The 12518-nt window shown below is 36.9% G+C and overlaps 1 pseudogene; it reads left to right on the forward strand.

The window, feature by feature from the left end:
- Positions 1-278: 278 nt before the first annotated feature.
- On the forward strand, positions 279-8632 carry LOC122124284 (annotated as a pseudogene).
- Positions 8633-12518: the final 3886 nt, after the last annotated feature.

The raw sequence follows: 12518 nt of genomic DNA on the forward strand, positions 1-12518 counted from the left end.
TTTTAGCCATTCTAACTGGGGTGAGGTGGTATTTCAATGTTGTTTTGATTTGCATTCCTTTTATGGCTAGGGCGGTTGAGCATTTCTTCATGTGTCTATTGGCCATCCTTATTTCCTCTTCAGAGAAGTTTCTCTTTAAGTTTTTAGCTTATTTATTGGGCATGAACTAGATTATTTCTAAGATTCCTTAGGGGCCATTTTCTCAGATTCGTTATCTTCCCAAACCTACAGTCGTTTGGAATTTAGTAAGAAAAACCCATGAGGTAAGTATGGGGGCGATGGGGGAGAATTATACAAGGGATGACATTGATCAAGAAGTATTAGACGCATAACCTGATTTATGGAATTGTAACTTCTTTATACAACTACTTAATAATATTTTTTTTAAAAGAAAAAGACCCATCAGGCACAGTATAATTTGATGACTATGGAAATGAGAAGCATCTTGCCAGCCAGGATAGTGAAGAAGATGGGCAAATGGAAAAAGACAGTGTCCTGATGATGTATCTGTTAAAGCCATGTAAGATGCAGTGAGCTAGTTTTTGTTTTATGTGAGATATAAGTTCCATTTTGTGTGTGTATAAGCTAATATCTCTTTCTTGATTTTCAATTCTATTTGGGTTAGGTCATTTGTTACTTGTAGCCAAACAATATCTTTGAGTAACTCCAAATAAGCAAATATCATGCTCTTGCTGGAAGGAATCTGTCTACTGGGGAGAGAAACTGATGTTAATTTCCTTACTTAATTTCTTCTTCCAGGCTGGAACAGAACCAAGACCACCACTGTCATTTCAAGCAACCTCATTTGCAAGATATGATGACAGAAAGTCAGACCTGTTGGAAAAAGCCATGGCTCTCCCTAGTTTCCAATGTGTGGGCAATCATGCCTACACATCTCCTAGTCCTCTCTTGGCTGTCTTCCTAAGTAATCACGTAATAACCAAAGGTCATGTCCTAGAGGTCGCTTTCAGATTTTTTTTCTCTATAAACATTTTGGCACAGCAAGTCGGTCTCAAGTCATAAAATGGACTTGTGTCAGTTCCATTTCCTCATAAGTGCCCTGATGAAGGGACTAATGCAAGTGAAAAACAGGACTGAAGACATGGGAGAAAGACATAGAGCCTGAACCACTCCTTGCAGATCAGGGGAAGAATCTCAGAGTGGGAAAAATTGATTACACAGAATAGTAAATCAAGAATTTAAATCAAGAATTTCTCTCCTAACTACTACTTTACCTCATATATGGGATTTGGATAACATCCAAATGTGAATTTGATCATTATTCTTTAGGTTGAGATTTAAAATTTTCCATCATTGCATGCCAAGTCTTTGAGATGCTTTCCTCCCTCTTTTCCTGCACCAACAATTGCTCCAGCCAGGCTTTGCACGCCCATGCCAAGAGTGTGCCCTCTGCTATCCCAGTGCACTAGCTCTCCTTTGGCTCTTGTCTTTCCTCAAGGAACCTTTCAACGTTCCTAAGTCTCACAATAAAGTGAGTTAAGGTCCTCCTGTTTCTTGACAGTTTCCCCAAATGTTTTGGCCAGGAGGGACCACTCTCTTCTTGTAATACTTAGAACATTCATCATTGATTCCTTATTTGACCTGCACTTACATAATGCCTTCCCTCTTAGCTATATAATAATACATATGACTTCATTTCCCCAAGTCGAGTGTTGATAGAATCAAGCATGATTCTATCTATGTTTCTTAACGAGCCCAGGAGTACTTTGATTACTTTGCGGGCTGAGGATTGAGACTAGGTAAAATGTTGTCGGAGACAACATTTTATAATATCTCTTTAGAGTGGAGATAATAACTGGTTATCATATCTGGAAAGGGCAGAAACATGGAAGCTTGAGAAGGAATGAAAAATGGATCAACTTCAACTTAGAAGAGATGAAGGAAGATACCAACTTACTAGAGGTGAAATGAGACCCATGTGAGATAAATGACAAGGAATGTCCAAATGAGATCAATGCACAGGAGTTAAATTAAGATATGCTTCAAACTCATCTTGTCCCTTCCCCTTTTCCCCTAGTCTTTAGTAGTGTCTAACACAGACCTGGAAACTGAAAAGATGCCTAATCAACACCTTCTCTGGAACTGAAAATTCTTCTGATTTTAAGGTGATGATGCCAGAATGAGGAAGAAAAAAAACCATTCAATTATAATCAAGAATTTTCATCTGAAAATTCTAAGTGCCTGCCCAATGAACCTGATGCACTGAGACCAAAGAGTCCAACTGAAGAGAGCCACAGACAAAATGGAAAAACACCCAGCTAAAAAACAAAAACAAAAAAAAACATTTCCAAGTTCTTCCAAGTTGCCCTTACTGACCAAAGTTTTCATTAAATCTCATCTAAGAAGTACTTCAGTTGATCATTAGTAACTTTCTTTCCACTTATGAGAGGCAAAGGCTTAACTTGCCATCTTAGATTGGAAGCTGACCCCTGAGATTTAAATTTTCCCTTAGAATGACTGCACAAAACAATGCTAATTTTCACCAATCATTTGTTTGAGGTGGATTTTCAAGACAGTGTCTTGATGATGTGTCTGTTAAAGCCATGTATGATGCAGTGAGCTGGTTTTTGTTTTATGTGAGATAATAAGTTCCATTTTGTGTGTGTATAAGCTAATTTCTCTTTCTTGATTTTCAATTCTATTTGGGTTAGGTCATTTGTTACTTGTAGCCAAACAATATCTTTGAGTAACTCCAAATAAGCAAATATCATGCTCTTGCTGGAAGAAAATGTAAGATGTTGTCTGAAAAATAACTAAAACAAAAAAGAGAGGGGGCATGGTTCAAGTGGTATAGCATCTGCCTAAAACAGATATTTGACTTTTGTGATTTGAACTCAGAGCATAAGGTTCTGAATTCTCAATTTGGAAAGTAGGAACTCTCTTTGAGAAGCCACATCAGGAAAAAAAAGAAAAGAAAGAAAGAAAAAAGAGAAAGAAAGAAAAAGGGAGGAAGGAAGGAAGGAAGAAAGGAAAGAAGGAAAGAAAGAAAAAAGAAAGATAGGAAGAAATAAAGAGGAAAGTGAAGAAAACAATAAAAGAAAGAGAAGAAAAGGAGAGAAAATAAACAGAAAAGAAATTTGGGCTGGGAAGTTGGCTCAGTAGTGGAATGCTTTCCTCGTATGCATGAGGCCCTCGGTTTGATTCCTCAGCACCACATAAGCAGAAAAAAGCTGAAAGTGGTTCTGTGGCTCAAGTGGTAGGGCACTAGTCTTGAGCTGAAGAGCTGAGAGACAGCACCCAGGTCCAGAGTTCAGCCCCCAGGACTGACAAAAACAAAACAAACAAAAAACAACTTGAAAATATCTACAACAGAGAGATAATTAAAGTAAACCAGCATGTTTACAAAGGAAAAGTGGATGTGCTCATTGAGAGCTCAGATTCAGCTGAGAAAATTACTGAACTAGATGAGTCAAAAGAAGTTATCCAAAATATACAGTGGAGAGAGTCAAAGATTGAAAATATCTCAGAAGAAAGGTAGTAGTAGAGAGTGGGTGAAATGTATGTTTGTTAGAGTTCCGGAGGAAACAAGGAGACAAGACGTATTTAGGTAGATTACCTCCAAAATTTTTAAGAGGCGAAGGATACTAAGAGATTAATCAACTATTCTAGACTCCCAATGATTCCCAAGAGGATTAAAAAATCACATCTAAACACACCTGAGTAAAACTGCAGAAAACCAAACACAGTAAATCTTAAAACAGATGACATAGAGCATCAGCTACACTGAGAAACTTCTCAAGATTAAACCTGAGGCTATCTAGTTGCCTCATTACAAGCTCATGCCTGTAATTACCTGATGATCATGGTTCAAAGCCAGCCCAGGCAGGAAAGTCAGCAAAACTTATTTCCAATTAATCACTTGATCTGTAACCCAAGTGATAGGGCACTAGCCTTGTGCTAAAAAGCTCCAAAACAGCGCCCAGACTTTGAGTTCATGTACCAGCACCTACAAAGAAAAATAAAAATAAGAAGCTTGAGGCCAGAGGACAGGAGAAGGTTGTATTGGAATGTACTGGTAAAAGAAAATGACTATCAACAGATGCTACAAACAGCAAACTGATCTTTCAAAGTGAAAGGAAAATAAAGACATTTCTAATCCACAAAAACCTGACTGTGAGACCTGTCAACCCTCTCACAATAATTCTAAAGGAGTACTTCAGTCTCAAGGAAAATACGTGTAGACAAAAGGCCTGAAATGCACAGAGAAATGAGAAAAAAATTCAATGAGAGAGGTTATATCCACATAACAATTGAATATTATATTAAAAAACAGTAATAACATTTTGAGGGATTGAATAAAATGACAGCATCTGTTACATACCAGAAACTAGAAACTGAGACAATAATGCAGATAAATAAAGTTAGGATAGCTGTAGCATGTTAAGCAGTGTTCAGTGATTAGGAGTAAATAGCAAAAGCATACCACTACCACCACCAGTAATCATGCACATCCACTGTCATTCATTTTCAGATGAGTGTTCTGACTCCAGGGGGAGGTTGGGCTCCTTATATTTCCACAGTCTTAGGGAAAGGATTACAACTTCATCTCTTTCCACTTTCCCACACTTCCCTATCTATGCAAATTTGATTCCCTTACTTTTAGTTCTATACAACTTTGAAAGAAGGAACAAAACTTTTGCTTTTAAAATGCAAAGATGTTTTGGAGCGGTAACAAGGTACTGAATTTACATTCAATTTTCAATTCCTCATCTTCGACTGAAACTAAATGGAGAGAGACAAGCAAAGAATGGATTTCTGGTGTTGCCACCAACAGAAGTAGAGGGTTATGAATAAATAGGGCAGCAAATGTTCATGCAACTTATCTTACTGTTTCTTAGAGAGTCAGCAAATAAATATTCATCTTGTTGCTAGGGATGTAGGATGTACTTCCTGGGGCTGGGATTGAGTCAGACACTGTGTAAGGTCATCTATGTTTTTGTGAGATAATGCTAGACAAAAGTATAAAAAGAAGCTGTGGGAGGGAAATTGAGGGATGGATGTCCTAGTCTGTGTAAGCTTCTATAACAAAATACCATAGACTGAATGGCTTATAAACATCGCGATGTATTTCTCACAGTTCTGGAGGCTAGATGTCCAGGATCAAGGTGTTCACAATGTGGTGTTATAGACCGACATCTTTTCACTGGGTCCTCCCATGGATCAAAGGTTTCTTAGTGGCCCATTTCATGGTTATTAATCCCCCTCATGATGGGGCACTCTGCCCTGATGACCTAGTGACTTCCCCCCGAAACACCTCTGAATACCGTGACCTTGGAATCAAGATTTTGGTATACGAATTTGGGCAAACACAAGGTTTCAGTTTACAGCAAAGGGATTATAGCCCATTATGGATCATAACTAGAATTCTAGGCTTATCTTCTGTTGTAGATTCACAGGCTCTAGTGAGACAATTCAGGACAAAGACAATAATGATCTCTGTAATGAAGTAGCTATAACCCAGAACAAGTTTACCTGGGTTTGAGAATGGTGAGTCTGATGTAAGACTGAAAGAAATTCCCCCACATTCAACCCGTTTATTCAATGTCTTGAATAAAATATTGTGTTCATGAATAAGATGTAGTTCTGTGTACACAAATTCCACTAATTTCCTAGGCAATGAGAACACATGGCTTGTTTACAAAAGTGGGGAGGAGTTTAATAAGCGAATAACAGGTTTGGTATGCTAGTACATGTCTGTAATCCCATCTACATAAGAGCCATAGGTAGGGGGAACACAGGCTGAAGCTGACCCTGGGGAAAACTCCAAAATTATCTGTAAAAATTAACTGAAGCAAAAATGGATGGTGCATGGCTTAAGTAATTGAGCACCTGCTTAGGAAGTATCAGACCCTGAGTTCAAAACCTGAATACCATTGAAAGAGGGAGAAGAGAGGAGGGAGAAAGAGGGATAAAAAGAGAGAGAGAACAAATAGCGAATAGGAAGAACCATATTATTATAAAGGCAAGAAAATTTCAGTAAGAGTAATTCTGATCTGAAGGTGAACTTTGCTTAATAGATATTTTTCCTTGGTCCTGAAAATATTCTCAATTTTCCCAGATCAGTCTCTTTCTCCCTTCCACAATATTTTCCAAATAACTTCAACTCATGACTCCAAAATGAAGGTAAATGTGTGAAGTTAGCAGCAAGGAAAGTTGAAATAATTAGGAATAATTAGGAAACAGTGTTTCTCCCCATTGCTCCCAAGGCATCTATCATTGTATCTCATTCATGGACAGGATCAAGGTTACTTATAATTGATGCTGGCATCATCTAGCTAAATAGCCTAAATTTGGGTAATTTTTAATAATAACCTCACTCTCCTCTTCTGTTTTGCTCTAACAATACAAAAGCTTTAAAACTTTGGTATTCCTCCTTCTTTCACCAATGTTAATTCATTAAGGTTACTGAAGGCCTAAAATAGCATGGCCATATCTATTCCTTGGTACCACTGAGCTGAATTTCATTTGTTTTCATCTGTCTGTGAGATCATTACTATCCTGCTGCATAATTGAATTGGTTCATATTAGCATCCGGCCTTCTCAAAATAATAAATTCACCAACAGAGAGTGGACAATTGGTGATAATAATTATTTGTATGCACTTCTCTTCAGTGGCTTTTCCCATAGAATATTTACATTATTTCGAAGGATAGTGTCATCTTGATATCTGCTTTAATTAAATCATCCTTTTCAATTTCTTTCTGTTCTTTCATCATAAATATTAAAAATAAAAACCCAACTTTCAGAATAGATGAGCTAGCATATGGCAATCTTTCTCTTTATGAATGCCCCAACTCTTTGATCTCTATAGTCCTTTCATTTGGGGTTTGTATATAAAACTGTCATTGACCTTGTAAGTTCCAGCTGTCCTCTTGAAATACAAGGCTGGTAATGATGACACACAGCATTGGTAATAACAAATGGTAGTTCATATTTCAGCTGAGTCGGGTTGTTATGCTTTGCTTTTAGGCTCAATGTATTCAACATGGATAGAAAACGTTAAAATTATAATTCAACTGGCTGATCTCTCCTTCTCTCCCTCTCCCTCTTCTCTCCCTCTCCCTATCTCCCCTCCCTCTCTTCCTCCCTCCCTCCATCCCCCCTTTCTCTCTTCTCCCCTCCCCAAGCAAGATAGCTGGAATTGAAACCTATATGAAATCTACTCACGAATCAGGCCAGTGCTGGCATTGGTATTAGGTGACTATTTCAAACTGAAGATTGGATGCTCTTATTTGGGAATATTAGATTTTTATCTAGGATAGAGAAATTTTACCATGACCCTCAGCTCTGCCATCGGCTATAAGGCAAACACACAAAAAACTAAATTCTTTCATAGTTTAGGCAAATAAAAGCTTTGTAAACAGCAAATCAGAGAATGAACAAACTAAATGAAGACAAGTTGAATTATTTTCTTCTCTGAAATAGTGTCATATAATTTTGAATGTCTGGACTTGGTCACTTTTTTGTATTTCTAAGCACATAAGCCTTCTCTTATTTTAGAGGGGAAAAAACTAAGAAGATGACCAAAATCTCAGAATCTCAGTTTGATAGGAGGACTAGGGCTATCTTTTGGGGGCTGATTTCAGCAGGGGGTGAATACAATTACCAGAAGTGTATTATACATTTCCAAATTACTAAAAGACTGAATTTCAAATATTCTTGCCACAAATGGTATTTGAGATGACAGATACAATAACTTAGCTATTCCACCTTATATTCACAATTCATAGCATCACTTTGTACATCAGAAATATATATGCAATTAGAGTCAATTTAAGATTTAAAAGTTAATTTTATAAAAGGAAAATTCATATTCTCTTGCAAATAATTTGTCTATAGCACTGCTACAAAGAAAAACATTACAAATATTTAGGTTTGCTTTTCTACCTTTCAAAAAGAGGCCATTGAAAAGACCACATAGTATTCCATTAAAATGCATAATTTTTAAGTTTTATGTATATCTTGAAACTAATTTAGGTTCCTTCATTCACAGATTTTTTTTCAAGGAGCTCATAACCAGTTCTACATCAAAGCTATTTTATGTCAGTATGACACTGACATTATTGTTTGGAGTGTTCAGGGTGATATTCAGCAAACTAAATATGCTACAGAAATTGTTAAGCCAGGCTCAGCCATGGTTAGCCTGAAATAAAAGGCTCACATGGTGTTGGTTGAATTGAATCAGTACATCCATAGCTACCAGTCCACCAGAAAAAAAAAATTTCCATGTTGGCAACCATTTTGGTATCTCAACTGCAAAACCTATTGCTGGTGCTAGGCTGTTATAAAATTTTAAGTTCTAGAAATGTTTGGATTCCAGATTTGTATTTGATAGACTATTTCCTGTGCCTCATCTTATATCTCTAATTGGAAGCAAGACCCAGATACCAACACAACAATATGGCTGCAAACCATATGGTGTCAGACTGCTTATTGCTGGTTATAAGATATGGGTTCTCACATTTTCCAGACCTGTTCATCTGCTAACTATGTTGACTGAAGAACTATGTCCACTGGAGATCATTCTCAATCAGCTTGTACTTATGTGGAGAGACATATGTCTATGTTTATGGAGTGTGATTTAAGTGAATTGGATGAGCGAAGTTCATAAAGAGTAGGATTTAACTATAAATAATGTTTCCATTGGGACTACTAGTAATGACATGGAGTCTAGGATCCATAGTGATAGAGATAGGTCCCCATTCCTTGAGAGCAATCACAGAGGAAGGCAGAGGTTTCTGACAAGCCTGCAGAAACCAATAGACTCCTAACTGGCAAACCAATCTATCTGTGCATTAGTAAGTATGTTAAGAATTCAGGAACACACCTTGGTGACAATATGAGCAGAGCGGTGGAATAGTATATTTAAGAATCAGACAGATCTGATATTTTTCAAGTAACCTCACTACAACTATATAATGGGGTATATTTTATTTGATAAGGTCTACAAAATCATTTTATAGAAAGTACAGTTTTCTCAATTCCATTACTACAAAAGAAGAGAGAGAGAAAGGGGAAAGAAAGAAGGGAGGGAAGAGAAAGGTAGGAGGGAGGGAGAGAAGGAACAAAGGAATTTCTAAGAGTGATTGTTTTTCCTAGCACTGTTTCCATGACTTGAACAACGTGGAGTCTTATTTTAAAGGGAAAAAAATACTCTCCCAATGACCCTCCCTCTGTGTTACCTACATTATCTTAATGTAATGCAAATGTGAACATGTTTTAGTTGAAAATAAAAGAAATATGTACTCACAGCTTTTGTGAAATGGAAAAAAAACCAACATACAAATTAAATATGAACAAAACTGTAAAACCATTAAAATTCAAATTAGCAGCATTAATTTAATGAAACTCAAGATATTGTTTTTTTTTCCCCTAGAACTGTAGCTGATGTGGAATTAATGCATAACAATGTGGCCTCAGGTCCGGGTCTATATAATCTATTTTTATAGTTTGACTTCAACAATTTTGACCTAAAAAAATATTCTATTAAGTATAATTTTATCTCAAAGTTTAAATAGGCTTCCTATAAAATCAAAGCTCTTTTAGGGAATAATGATCCTGAAATAATTTTCAGACTGAGCCAGCTATAATGTGTTGACATTGAGGCATTTCAAAAGTCTAATACAGATATTTAGTTATTAAAAATAAATAATAGCATATTTATTATTATTAGTTTTTTTGGGGGGTCCGGTCGTGGGGCCTGAACTCTGGGCCTGGGAGCTGTCCCTCAGCTCTTCAGCTCAAGGCTAGCGCTCTACCACTTGAGCCACAACGCCACTTTCGGCTTTTTTCTTTTTGCTTATGTGGTGCTGAGGAATCGAACTCAGTGCCTCATGCATGCAAGGCAAGCGCTCTACCACTGAGCCACCTTCCCTGCCCTAACATATTTATTATTAATTAAGTATTCTTGATTAGTTTCTCAACAATTTAGCTACTTGCAAAAGCAGTATAATACCAGATGATCCAGTTAATTTGCTCTGTTCTTTTTAAATTCTACATACCTTACATTTCTTGTCATGAATACCACTTTTCTCCATTTTATGACTTTGAAACCTGTCAGTACTGCACAGTACCGTTTGTTGTAAATACTGTCCTAAGTTCGGATACCAAGATTATAAAGCATCAGTCTGTAGTAATTCTGAAGACCCAGAATATTCCATACAAGAAAATTTACCAGTGACATAAAAACATAAATTTCAAAGCCTTTGGCTAAATACTGAGATTCTGCAGAATGTATTTATGCACTTCCAGAGTTCTATATATTCATTTTCAGAACTATGGTCCAGGAAAAAGTATAGGGATGAAAACCAATTAAAAATTTAAAAATATTAAAATGAACCATAGGATAAGGCAATCATTTTTAGCAATCATGTAGAATCACTTTTGTTTAAAACAGAAAAGGACAAAACTATGTATACAGGAGGTTGTGATATAAGCATGAAAAAGTAACCAAAAAGAAAGTGAGATTCTCAGGACAAAGGCTGTGAACAAAGGAGAAATCAGGAACAAAAGTCATGAATGTTCTCCAAAAGAAAGACAATGTGAAAGTTTAACAGAGAAGTATTCAAGAGTTCAAGCTGAATGCTGTCAGACAGGAGATCAGCATGGTTCTAAGCTTTCTGTAAGCATTTCTAGTTCAGTGTTTCTACCTCCAGGTATTAGGTTTAGTCACAATACCACGTCTATTTTCCTCTTTGGCCTGAAAGCTCCTGAGTGACTGGGACCTTATCTCATTCTTCTCTATGACTCTCTTACTTAAGTACACTATTGGGCTCAAGTGAAATAAATAGAACAAAGAAATATCTCTGAGTTGGAAGGGACTATGAAGACCTTGTAGGCCAGTATTTTGCAACTTCCATGCTACAGGTGATGGCAGTAAATGTTTATCTGTCTAGTAATAGCTTTTACCTATTGTGAAGGGAAGAATATACTAACGTTTATTAAGCCTTTACTCTAAATTCCAGGTGTTTCTAATTTTAGAGACCAAATTGTTAACCAGTTAGATATTATTTTGAAATTAGTCATTACAAACAATTAGACCAAAACTTAAAAATCCCTGGACCATCTTCAGCCTCTGTTTTCCATCTTCCAATTTAATTCAAGCATTAATGATTAGATCATGGAGCAGATGTCATAAACTTTTTCTGTAAAATGTCAGATATATGATTTACATTTCGTAGTTCAGAGCTCTATTGCAAGTATTTATAGCTTTCATTTTAATGCAAAAACAAGCACAGACAAAACACCTGAATGGACATGGATGTGTTTCAATGAGATTTTGTTTATAGAAGCAGTGAATAATCCAGGTTCAGCTCACAGGCTATAGTTGGCCAACTTCTTTCTTAGCATATGATGGAGCCACAGATTTGAAGGAATCTAAATCTCTGTAACTCTACATGGAAAGAGACTCTCTGGCTGGCAGGAAGCCTTTATTGGGTAGCTGCTCACGTGAAAAATAAATTTCTGTTTGATTTGAATTAATATGTGTGTTTTTAAAGTCTATTGTCATCCAACATAAACTAAAAAGTTAGGATGTGATGCTTCCGTGTGTGTGTGTGTGTGTGTGTGTGTATGTGTGTGTATGTGTGTCTTGGAGGGCATATGGCAAGCATCAGAGAAAGAGATATATAATGCTGGAACAATGGGGCTATGCTAGAGATATATAATGGCAAAAACATCATCTGCAATAGCTTGGAAGGAGGATGATGTGACTACCAAGCTCTTGGTTTAGGTGTGCAGATTGGAAAATCAGAATCTTAGTGTGTGCTTGCAATTGTTTGATGGCTACAGATAGTTAAAAAAAAAAGCAAGAAAGTGATGGGCTCACATAAATACTTTCTGATTAGAGAATAAAAGAGAAAGGGGATTAGAAAGAGTTCAGAAATGTGGGGCTTTCTAATATTGAGAAATGCACCTAGACCTCAAACAATAAGAAATAAGATTGAAACAGGCCCTGAGTGACAAAGGTCCAGGAAGATTCCTCAGGCAAATCAAGTGACTCAGCCTTACAGAAAAGATGCTAGTGAGGGTGTTAACTTTTTTTTTTTTTTTTTTACTTAAGCTTCTGGTTTTATGGATCTCATTCATCAGCAAGAGAAAGCCTGTGGGAAAGGAAGCAGCAGTGGATTTGAGAACTATATACAGGAATGAACTTGGGTGTGGTTACACAAGGAACAGACTAGAAGTCTAGCAAGTTTCACACCTAGTAAGTTCTTGAGGGCCCTGTATTGCCAAAAGGAGATAGCATCATCATCCTCTTCCATAGGATTCCACTCCACACCTCTGTCTACTGCCTAGAGATTTGCAATGCTTCTTATAGGGAAGAATGTGTTTCTCTGTCTCCCTGATAACAGCCTTTGACCAATGGAGTTTGAGAAGTAATGCCATTGGGTCCTGTTGTGTGCTTCAGCAATCAGGGATGGCTCTGCTAATTCCACAGAGGATCTGATCATTCAGCATGAACTCCAGAATAAAGATGTCACATGGAATGAGGTTAT

This window comes from Dipodomys spectabilis, unplaced genomic scaffold (assembly GCF_019054845.1).
Source record: "Dipodomys spectabilis isolate Male_0828 unplaced genomic scaffold, ASM1905484v1 ptg000234l, whole genome shotgun sequence".
Taxonomy (NCBI): domain Eukaryota; kingdom Metazoa; phylum Chordata; class Mammalia; order Rodentia; family Heteromyidae; genus Dipodomys; species Dipodomys spectabilis.